The sequence below is a fragment of the Acartia tonsa genome, chromosome 5, assembly GCF_053477335.1.
Source record: "Acartia tonsa isolate MP-2025a chromosome 5, ASM5347733v1, whole genome shotgun sequence".
Taxonomy (NCBI): domain Eukaryota; kingdom Metazoa; phylum Arthropoda; class Copepoda; order Calanoida; family Acartiidae; genus Acartia; species Acartia tonsa.
This window is the reverse complement of record NC_137264.1, coordinates 9,568,142-9,580,897: the sequence shown is the minus strand read 5'-3', so window position 1 is coordinate 9,580,897 and position 12,756 is coordinate 9,568,142. Positions and strand designations below refer to the sequence as shown.

The 12,756-nt window shown below is 32.0% G+C and overlaps 1 protein-coding gene across 1 annotated transcript in view; it reads right to left on the bottom strand.

The window, feature by feature from the left end:
- The window catches only part of LOC145318708 (dihydrolipoyl dehydrogenase, mitochondrial), a 185,724-nt gene that overhangs the window by 73,912 nt on the left and 99,056 nt on the right, over window positions 1-12,756 (bottom strand). The window lies entirely within an intron of this gene.

Here is a 12,756-nt window from a genome sequence, read left to right as displayed (position 1 = left end):
TAAACAAATCTTATCAAAACTTTGGGAAAATAAGTAAAATCAAAAATTAATTAATCCCTGAAATCGTCAGCCCTCTATCTTGAAAAGGAATTGAGAAAATTACGAAAACTTGAAAATCTAGGAATCGATCTAGAACCCCAAATAACAGACAGCTGGTCAAAACAATGGGTAATATCCTCTTAGATTTTTTTTAAATTTTGAAAATTTGAGTACCCCCCAGACAACGAACAACTGTGGCCGCAGCGCTCAGCTCCCTAGCCTGCCTAGCCGCAGCGCTCGGCCCCCTAGCCTATAACCTAACCTAAACTAAAATAGTTGTTCGTTGTTGTGTGGGGGGGGGGGGGGATACTTAAATTTAAAAGAGGAAAACGCTAAACAATGTAAATACTAAATAGGCTTACATCATAGGAGTCTTCATTAAAGATTTCAGCTGTCTATCTTGTATAGGAGCCTTGAAAATAACGTTTCCCCCTTAGCGTTACGACAGGACTCACGGACAAAGTGAATTATAGAGTAGCTTTGCTACTAAAAAGATAAGTATTAACATAAAAATATACTAATTTTCCAAAGATCAAAAAGTAAAGAAAATCAAGTAAAAACATAATTTAAACAAAAATTTATCATTATATCAGTACTGTAATGCAAATGTTAATGATTGTCTCGCAGGGTTAGAGCCCCCCGCAGGTGCTAGAAATAGGAGAAAAGCTACTTTAAAAATACGACGAAACTCACCACTTCGTATTCTTTCCATGATCAAATAAGTCTTATAAATCATTCAATCAAATAAGTAAAATAAACACTTTTTTATTACACAGTTAGAAGACGAAGAAAGTTTCTCAAAAAAAATTCTGACGTCATAAAAATGAGGGATGAGGAGAGGAGGAGTGGGAAAGAAAATCCCTAGGAAAGAGATGGATAATCCCTCATTTTTATGACGTCACATTGAGCGACTTTCTTCATCTTCACAAAGTTACTCTGTGTTGAATATTTTCATTCTTGCTTTACAATGGGATAGGTCACGTACGTAAGACAGGATATAACGGAATCTCAATAAGAAAAAAATCTTCCAACAATAAAATTATTTTCCCTCCATTTTTGAAAGAAGCGAAGTTTTTCCTCAATAATGCTGTATTAGATTGGTCAGACCATTTTGATAACTATTAATCTTTAAACATTGTTTACATACGGTGAATCTACTCTTTAATTTCAACCAAAAATCGTTCATGCTCCATTTTAAGATTAATACAGGTTTTTTTCCTTCTAAATTTTTATTGCAAACCCTTTTTAACTGTACAACAAATACTCTGGTTTTTATTTATATTTGTATTCGTCATTAAATTGTTACCTTTATGAATGTTGTTATCCTTGTAATTAAAACTATCAACAAATACAACTGCTGTGCGCGCGCGCAAGTGTGATTTATTGTTAATTTCCAAAAAAAAAAGAATTGTTCGTACGTCTATCATTCATGAAGCAATTTTAAAACAGGAATTTAGAAAAAATTTAATTTGTCCAACAGTATGTCGATCATGTTTCAAGACAAATTTATGAACACTGACCATCTTCTACTTATTTTGTCCGTTTGCCCAACAGATCTATAGTAAAAATGTATATACAGATAACTACCTCGCCCCGTTTTTCAATGACCTTTTTCGTCTGCTAGCAAATTGTTGTCTGCTACTTGGCTGACTTTAATATTCCCATTACCATTAGATGATAGCGATAGAGAAATACACTTATTTAACCCTTTCTCTGCCTATCCATGGTTTCTTTTACCTCGTTATTCATGGATGTTGTCATCCTTGTTTACACTGGCATAAAAAAATGTGCTAAAATCCTGAAAATTCTAGTTATAGTTATTTTCGTCTCTTCCTTAGGATTGCAAACCATTATTATAATTTAGCTATCAGGGACAAAGGAATAGGGCAGCTGAAACAAAATTATGCTTTCTTTTGTATGTATGATAATATTCAATAAGGAATTAACGGTTTTCTATATAACCTTGGTTTAAAGTACGTCAACATTTGTTGTCGTTGTAATGTCAACATAAGCAAGTAATTGCAATGTCATTAGATTCTTGATGTTTCGATGTATTGTCATCTAAGGCCACTTTTTATTAAAGCTATATAGTAGACGTTAATATTTTAAAATAGCAACTGCCTTGAAATTACATATGTTTTATTAAGTAATTGACAGTTAAGGCAAATCCAAAGTAGGCAACTTCGGACACTTTTTGGTCAACTTACTTCTCCGTCAAAGGTTTGAAACATGAAAATTTTAAGGCTTTTCCAGCAACGTGCTTGTCGAGCTCTGCCCCCCCCCCCCATTTATTTTTTAAATAGATTGAAAGTAGGGCTGTGTTTTTCCTCCCCCCCTTATTTTCATTTTATTCAAAATATAAGGGGGTACCGTGGGGGGGGGGGGTATATGTGCTCAACAAGTCACTTTGAGGGAAATCGCCTTATTTTTTAGTTTAAAAGCAATTTCCGGCGTGAGAGCTAATTTTGTGGTTTGAATGGAGTAGGTGCGCATACATTACAACTAAATAATATACCTAGTAAGGGCTGGATTCTCCTTCGATTTTTAAGTAATCTTCTAGATAATCCAGAGCATCATCCTTTTGTAATGGGGATGCGATACTTTAACATCCATGGACGTTGTTTAATATCAAACAGACCTTTGATTGAACGACCTTTGTCTGAAAGTCCAAACTGTGAAAGGTAATGAGTTACGCCTACTGACAGACATCGTTCTACTTTGTATTATAGATAAAGGTTTAAAATATTGATACTTTTTTTAAGGAATTATTTCTTTTTTGAAGTATTAAGATTTAAAACTATACTTTTTCCATTTTTGCAAAATATACATATAACTATTAAGTAGTTTTATGAGAACATCCAAATGGCTTACACTTTGCAAGATATACAATGTCTATCTTTATTGATGACCATATGCGCAGTGTATATCAACAAGGATGACAACATCTATAAAAGCTAAAACAAACGGTAGAACTAACGACATGAACACTTGTAGAGTGTCGAAACTTAATAAGAAGAATATTAATTTAGAAGTATAAGAAAGTAAACTTGCTTCAAAATGGCTTAAATACAAATTCTAAAAATTCAATATACATAGGTACGTCTGTCCGTACGTAACGGATTGCTCTTATCGTAAATTCTGCTTATTAAATTCTGACAATTATTATATAGATATCAGGCCTAGAGAGAACATTGGACTGTAAATTAAACTTGTACTGAAAAACTTTGGGTGCCTATATTCATATTATTTGGTTAAACTAGCAATGTTTGAACTTTTCTACAGAAGGGGTAATTTTGTTTACCACACTGGGAATGTACATCAATTTTTCGTGATGATTCCCAATATGAAGTAGTGGGATAAAGTGTCTAAAAAATCAGCCACGTGACGTCATAAGAATGAGGGATTTTTTAGGGGTTTTCTTTTCCACTTCTCTTTTCATCTCCATCATTTTTATGACGTCACATGGCTGATTTTTGAGACACTTTGTTCAGCTTCAATATGAATCAATTTAAATTACATTATCTATAATACAAAGTAGAACGATGTCTGTCCGTCTGTCCGTCCGTCCGTCCGTCTGTCCCTTAAGATCTCGGTAACCACTGAACCGATTGGATTCTACTCTTCAGGGTATATACCTATTGATCCTGTGGTGGTTTTAGGCTATTTCTAAAAAATCCCCCCCCCCATTTTTTTTGCAGGATATATCCTTGGTCCTTTTTTTTGCAGAAGATTTCCTTGGTCCTTTTTTTTGGATCATATGAAGAAAATGAAGTCATTCCTAAAAAGGACAGAAATTCCCTTCCTTGGGTATAGGAAGGCTATGTACTTTCCTTTTTCTTACAAATTCTCAGTAAGGAAGGTGATTTCTGTCCACTATCTTACAAATTCTCACTAAAGGAAGGTGACCTCTGTCCACCATCTTACAAATTCTTCCTAATTCTTAAAAATTCTTCTTTTTCCTCACTATTACAACTATGCTTAATAAATCTACCTTATTTACCCAAATTCTCACTTATTCTCAGAAATTCTACCTTAATTACACAAATTCTCCCTTATTCTAAGAAGACCTACCTTATTCTAGCAAATTCTTCCTTATTCTATGAAAATCTACCTTATTATAAGACATTCTTCCTTATTCTAAGAAAATCTACCTTATTCTAAGACATTCTTCCTTATTCTAAGACATTCTTCCTTATTGTTTCGGTACAACGGCATTTGGCTGGCCGTTTACCAGATCTTTACGTACAGACGTACGAAACCTGCTACTTCCCACAAGAGACAAAACCAGCATAGTTACTAATACAATTTATTGTATGAAAACGGTCATGCTGAAATAGAAAATAACAAAATTAATAATCAAATATTAAAATGTTAAATACATGATAAAATAAATCTTGTAAAAGAGAATAAATCTTTTCTTATTTGGAACAATCGTCTTTTTTTAATAAAGTAAATATTCATTATGAGAGGTTGCGTGACTTCGAAATTATATTTTAAAATATATAAAAATGCTAGGGTTACTTTTTGCTTAAAATTAATCAAAATTAAATACGAGTTTGAAATTCATAAACAAAATCATTATAGACTACTATTAAAATATTCTGATACAAAAATAAATTAATTACTTGGTCTAATTTAAGTAAAAATGAAAGATTAATTTGCCGTCTTTAAAAATTCACTCCATTCCATTAAAAATGCTTAAAGAAAGAATTCTTACCGAAGTTTTTGTTCCTGTAAAGCCGGGAAGCACTCAAAGGTATTTTTCAGTACGGACAACACCACAATTCTGACTATACATGGTTTTTTTATCACGCAGATAATCCGCACATTTTGAAAGAAAGATTAAAGATGGCTACGCTCGCTTTGTTTATGGTCCATGCGCAAGCATTGTTTTGATTGCCGCGTCCAATTATGAACTTTCAATTTGAATCTCACCGCTTTCCAAACTGACATTAATGATAAGGAAAACAAAAGGATAAAGGTTCGAGTTCACAAACGAATCACACTATTATACTTCCAATACACTTATTCTAAGAAATTCTTCCTTTTTCTAAGAAATTCTTCCTTATTCTAATAAGATCTACCTTATTCTAAGAAATACTTCCTAATTCTATGAAAATCTACCTTATTATAAGACATTCTTCCTTATTCTGAAAAAATGTACCTTATTCTAATAAGATCTACCTTATTAAAAGACATTCTTCCTTATTCTAAGAAAATCTACCTTATTCTAAGACATTCTTCCTAATTCTAAGAAAATCTACCTTATTCTAAGACATTCTTCCTTATTCTAAGAAATTCTTCCTTATTCTAATAAGATCTACCTTATTCTAAGAAATACTTCCTAATTCTATGAAAATCTACCTTATTATAAGACATTCTTCCTTATTCTGAGAAAATCTACCTTATTCTAATAAGATCTACCTTATTATAAGACATTCTTCCTTATTTGAAGAAAATCTACCTTATTCTAAGACATTCTTCCTTATTCTAAGAAAATCTACCTTATTCTAAGACATTCTTCCTTATTCTAAGAAATTCTTCCTTATTCTAATAAGATCTACCTTATTCTAAGAAATACTTCCTAATTCTAAGAAAATCTACCTTATTCTAAGACATTCTTCCTTATTCTAAGAAAATCTAGCTTATTCTAAGTAATTCTTCCTTTTCCTTACTAATTCTCTCTTATTTTCAGATAACCTAGCTTATTCTATGAAGTTCTTCCTTAATTGCCCTAATTCTTCCTTTTTCTCAGATAATTTTTCTAATTTATATTGGGATATCATAACTGAAATAGAGGTTTAGAGAATATATAAATTCTGCCTTTTCACCTTCCTTATTCTCTCAAAATCTTGGTTTTTCTCACATATATTTCCTTATGCTTATTGGGATATCAGAACAAGATGTGTAGGATAAGTTTGGGTTGAATCTTTTGACCTGAAATATTTGTTTGTACTTTAGAGGTGTTCATAAAGTACATTTTAATAGAAGGAACCCCAGTCTGTAAAACAAATATGAAATTATCTTAAGAAATAATAGTACATTCAGTATTTTTTTGGTTGTATCTTTTGACATTTAGTGTTTATGTTTTTATTCATAAAATTATTGATAATATTAACATAATTTTACTGAGAAATAAACCTTATAATAACAGGATAGCAGAAAATAAGAACAGGAGTCTTTAAAATCCTTCACTAGCCAACACATACAAATATTAGACCAAGACCAAAAAAGTAATAATTTCAAAACAAATTTAAATATATTGTATATTTTACTGATATTTTCTTCAATAACTATATGTAATTATCAATCCTTTTATAAAAGTAACAGGATGTTTGTCTAGGCTCCCAAGAGAAATTGCTTTAAAAAATAGTTCATACCATACCCATCAGAAAAAAATTAATTTCCTTGTTAAAAATAAAATACCAGGCTTAGAGTCAGACATTTTTATTTGATTAATTAATTAAGTGTCCATGGAAGCCTCTAGTGGCGTAGCTGCTAGTCTCAACCAATGTAATGTTTTTTTTTCACATTCCTATTTATGTGGTACAAACTCTATAGAAGGTTGGCAACTTATTTTTTTCGCCGGAAGTGATTGAACAGCTGATAATTATGAAATCAATTCAAGGGCGTACATTGAAGTTTTACTATTTAACCAAAAGGGGGGGAAAAGTTTAATAAATAGACAATAGAAAAAAAATAAATAGAAAGTTGTAATTAATTAATTAAACTCGGAAATTAAAATCATTTTACCGGCCATTATCTTATCCCTTAGATCTTGAAGACTGGTTTTCACATATTATCCACCCCATAAACTGCATACGGAAGCAAAGGTTTTCTATAATTAGGGTCGTTCCGTCCATGTGTTAGCTTTTTTCGTTTATTTAGACATCCAAAACATGCGGATTTTTTACAACTTTTTGTATGAAACTAGCGGCTGCGTCCCTAGCCTTTGGTAGCTTTGTATTTCAATGGGTAGAAAAGAGCAGAATAGACTAAAACCATCCCTAGACTTAAATTAAAATAAAAAAGTTGCCTAAAACCATCCTGTACCTATGTAAAGGTTCTCTACAATGGAGAACCTAATCGGTTCAGCGGTTAGCGATATGCTTCTTTACTTTATATAATTTGAATAGCGGCTGCGCCCCTGGCATCTAGTAGACTCTTTCTGTTGAGGGGTAAGGAGGTGGAAGAAAAATAGCCTAAAACCATCCCAAGGCTTAAATATAAAATAGCCTAAAACAATCCCGGGACCTATGGGAAGGTTCTCTACAATGGAGAACCTAATCGGTTCAGCGGTTAGCAAGATCCTTTGTTACAGACCAAAAAAAGCTTACTACTTTATATAATACTAGCGGCTTCGCCCCTAGCCTCTAGGGGCTTTGCCCCAAGAGGTGATCAAAAAAAAATTAAGGTGAAATTCGTAAAATGCCCAAGGAAATCTCCTGCAAAAAAAAAAAAAAAAATTGGGGGGGATTTTTAGTTTTTTGGGGGGTTGGGGGTGTCCCACCCCCCAAGAAAATATCTTAAAACCACCACAGGACCAGTAGGTATATTCCCTGAAGAGTAGAGCCCATTCGGTTCAGTGGTTACCGAGATCAGATGGAAAGACAGACGGACAGACATCGTTCTACTTTGTATTATAGATAGCGGCTACGCCCCTAGAAGCCTCTAGGGGCACTGCACTTGTAGGAGAAGGAAAAGCCGACCTCATCCTATTTTAAATTTGAGTTTCCAAAGAGTTATAAAAATAATTTTTTTGGGGGAGAGGGAGGTTAGGACACCCTCTCGAAAAATAGTTTAAAACCTTCCCAGGACCTATAAGAAGCTTCACTGTAAAGGAGAACAATATCGGTTCAGCGGTTAGCGAGATCCTTTGGGACAGACAACAAACGCTTACTACTTTATATAATAGGACTAGCGGCTACGCCCCTAGAGGCCTCTAGGGACACGTAATTTTTTTTCTCTTATCAATCTATTTTAAAATCAGCTATTTACCAAAAATATTTTTTCGCTGATAGATTGTGTTAGTTATGTTTTTTTCCCGGGACATATGAGAAGCTACCCTGTTAAGGAGAACCCGATCGGTTCAGCGGTTAGCAAGATCCTTCGGTACAAACTTACAAACACAGAGACATCCTGTTACTTTATTATAAGGTTTTATTTATATATGTAACATGGGTTATTTTTTAACATTTTATTAATGGAAGACAATTGTTTCACTATTAAACAGATCATCGGTTCCAATTAAAATGTATAAAAAGAGTTACATCTTTATATAATAGGATAATTATCCTATTCATCATACTTTGGGAATAATGATTCCTAGGACAACAAGGTACAATATCATATGCAAAGCATCTCTCTAATCAAATCCTAATAAAAAAGTACATATATATAAACAGTATCCTGTATTTAACAGTTTAAACATTTTTACAGTAACACATTTATAGTCGGATTATTTAGTTCTGACACTCTAAAGTTTTAATGTTCTTCTTTCCCGCCGTTTTAGAGCTTCAGTTTTATGGATGTTGTCATCCTTTTTAAAACTAAAATAAGGGTTGTGGGTTGTGGGTTGACCTCCCCTCACCTAAGGTGCCCTTAAAGGCCTTGAGGAGCGCAACGACTAGTCAATATTCAAAATTAACATTGTGTGTTTGTGTATATCTGTCAATACCTGTGATTATAAATGTATACCAGCATAAAAACTAAAGGCATTAATAGTTAAAGTATGTAGAATGCCTTGGCCCCAAACAGTCACAACTCATTACCAATCCCATTTAGGACTTCTCCGACAAAGGTTTTGCAATCAAAATGGTGGTTGTGTGATGGGTGTTAGTGTTACTTAACCTAATACCTCGGGTGTTTGGGCAGTTATTTTGGTTTGTTGGACCTGGCGTTTGAGTTAATTGATAATACCCAGGGATCTAATGGGATAAGATAATGGCTAATAAAATTATGTAAATCTCAATGTTAAAACACAAAATTACCCCTTCTGTAGATTACAATTACAAACATTTGGACACTCAACTTAATACACCAACCAATTAAAATTTATTAAAAGTCCTCACAGTTGTTAAGCCAACTAATAAGAAAATGTTATTGTAAATATTTTTGGACTTGTGTAATTAACAGCCCAATGTCCCCTTTCTCTCTCTCTCTCTGCAAACACCAATATTCTCTGTTTATGTAATACATTTTGAACCACGGTAGCGCGTACATCCCCAATGATGATGCACAAAATTATCCCTTCTATAGATTAAAATTAGTGGTTGAAACGTCTGAACACTTAATTAACCAACCAATAAAAATTCACTCAAGTGCGTAAAGTTGTATAAACTTACAAATAGTAAAACATTATAATAAAACTTTGGGGACTAGTGTAATAAACAGACCATTGTCCCCTCTCTCCCTGAAATAATAAAAGTATAAACAAAATTAAACATGGATGACAGCATCCATAAAAGCGAAGCTCTAAAACGGTAGGACTTACGGACACTAACACATGTATAGTGTCAGAACTGAATAATCAGAATATAAAAAAAGGAGTCAAAGCAAAATTGTGAGTGATTTTGTTGGAAAAACTTCTTGATAGAGGATAATGTTTATGGACATATTTAATTTTTTTAGACTTGATTATAGAGTAGCTTTGCTTATAATATTGTACTTTGTTGTCCCAGGAATCACTATACCAACAAATTATAACAATCGGATTATTAGATCACATAAAAATTTGTTGTTAAAAAAGTAAAGAACCAACATGTTTAAAATGGACGTACGGACATTCTGGTAATGATTATAGAGTTGCTACGCTTTCTTAATCATACCTAACTACTAAAGGAATCACCATGAAATCGACAGGATAATTCTAACATGCCTAATTAATGAAAAAAGCTATCTCTCTCAGACGTACGGACGGACGGACGGACCAACTCTAATTATAGAAAAGCTTCGCTTTTTAAAAAGAATGACAATATCCATAAAATGAAGCTCTGAAATCAGAAGGACCTCATTGTTATAGGAATTATCATGCCAAGTTTAAAATTGATAAAACAATTTTAACTGTTTAAATTAACGAAAAAAGCTAACTGTTACATACAGACGGACCAACCCTAATTATAGAAAACCTTTGCTTCGACCACTTTGAAGTCTCAGGGATCTAAAGGGATAAGATTATGTGTTCAATTTTTCAACTATAAGTTAAGTCAGTATTTAAATTATGTATCGTACAGACTTTAAGGTTATAGAAAACATTCACATTTTTAAAAGAAAATATACAATTTAACATTAGCGATTGGGTGGGGTGGGGGAGGGTAGATAGATAGATAAATACTATGCTATTTTTTGTACAGTTTACATGATTTGTAATTTACATAATTATAATCTTACGTAACTCCAGTCTTATATATTTTAATGTCTTTATGTGCAATCTTAGTTTGTTATTGATAAATAATTGCTATTCTGCATAATTTTACACATTGCTATCGTGTTATATAAAGATAAATGATGATCAATGTTCAAAAAGTTTAATTTAAATATTTCTGGAGAGAACAACAAAAACTTTCTTTATACCCCAAATAGTACAAATTCATAGTACGCCCTTGCATCCATTACATAATTATTAGCTGATTTATAGACAGACTGAAAATTAAGTTGCCAACCATTTGAGGGGGGGGGGGGGTCGTACTTTTCATTATATACAAATATCTGACTCTCTGCCTGGGTTTTTATTTTTTTATTGTAAAGAAAATTTTTTTTTTTTTTGGGGGGGGATGATTTTCCATTTTGGTCTAATATTTGTATCAGTTGGCAAGTAGAACAGATTATTGATACAGCTAGTGTGTTTTACAGACTGGGGTTCCTTCTATTAAAATGTACTTTATGAACAAACAAATATTTCAGGTCAAAAGATACAACCCAAACTTATCCTACACATCTTGTTCTGATATCCCAATAAACATAAGGAAATATATGTGAGAAAAACCAAGATTTTGAGAGAATAAGGAAGGTGAAAAGTCAGAATTTATATATTCTCTATACCTCTATTTCAGTTATGATATCCCAATATAAATTAGAAAAATTATCTGAGAAAAAGGAAGAATTAGGGCAATTAAGGAAGAACTTCATAGAATAAGCTAGGTTATCTGAAAATAAGAGAGAATTAGTAAGGAAAAGGAAGAATGTCTTAGAATAAGGTAGATTTTCTTAGAATAAGGAAGAATGTCTTAGAATAAGGTAGATTTTCTTAGAATAAGGAAGAATGTCTTATAATAAGGTAGATTTTCATAGAATTAGGAAGTATTTCTTAGAATAAGGTAGATCTTATTAGAATAAGGAAGAATTTCTTAGAATAAGGAAGAATGTCTTAGAATAAGGTAGATTTTCTTAGAATAAGGAGGAATGTCTTACAATAAGGTAGATTTTCATAGAATTAGGAAGTATTTCTTAGAATTAGGTAGATCTTATTAGAATAACTAAGAATTTCTTAGAATAAGGAAGAATGTCTTAGAATAAGGTAGATTTTCTTAGAATAAGGAAGAATGTCTTAGAATAAGGTAGATTTTCTTAGAATAAGGAAGAATGTCTTATAATAAAGTAGATTTTTATAGAATTAGGAAGTATTTCTTAGAATAAGGTAGATCTTATTAGAATAACTAAGAATTTCTTAGAATAAGGAAGAATGTCTTAGAATAAGGTAGATTTTCTTAGAATAAGGAAGAATGTCTTATAATAAGGTAGATTTTCATAGAATTAGGGAGAATTTCTTAGAATAAGGAAGAATGTCTTAGAATAAGGTAGATTTTCTTAGAATGAGGAAGAATGTCTTAGAATAAGGTAGATTTTCTTAGAATAAGGAAGAATGTCTTAGAATAAGGTAGATTTTCTTAGAATAAGGAAGAATGTCTTATAATAAGGTAGATTTTTATAGAATTAGGAAGTATTTCTTAGAATAAGGTAGATCTTATTAGAATAACTAAGAATTTCTTAGAATAAGGATGAATGTCTTAGAATAAGGTAGATTTTCTTAGAATAAGGAAGAATGTCTTATAATAAGGTAGATTTTCATAGAATTAGGAAGAATTTCTTAGAATAAGGAAGAATGTCTTAGAATAAGGTAGATTTTCTTAGAATAAGGAAGAATGTCTTAGAATATGGTAGATTTTCTTAGAATAAGGAAGAATTTCTTAGAATAAGGTAGGTTATCTGAGAATAAGGGAGAATTTGTAAGGATAAGGAAGAATTTCTTAGAATAAGGTAGATTATCTGAAAATAAGGAAGAACATGGAGGTATTGGGTTAATTTTCTTAGAATTAGGAAGAATAAGTGAGATTTAGGAAGGTGATTTATATCCTCTTTTTCAGATATGTAAGAAAAAGGAGAGTGATTTTTGTCCATATTTGAGATATCTGAGAAAAAGGAAGATGATTTCTGTCCTTTTTGGAAGGGAATTTCTGTCCTTTTTAGGAATGACTTCATTTCCTTCATATGATCCTTTTTTTTTTACGAATTTCACCTTAACTTTTTTTTATCATCTCTTGGGGCAAAGCACCTAGAGGTTAGGGGCGAAGCCGCTAGTTTATTAATAAAATTCAAATTACGGAGAAGCTACGCTTTTATTGATATATATAATGTTATACATTTAAAGTACTGTAATTGTAGAGGGAAGTGCCAAATTTCGATAATGACTAACTAGTAACTACAACTAACACCAGACTT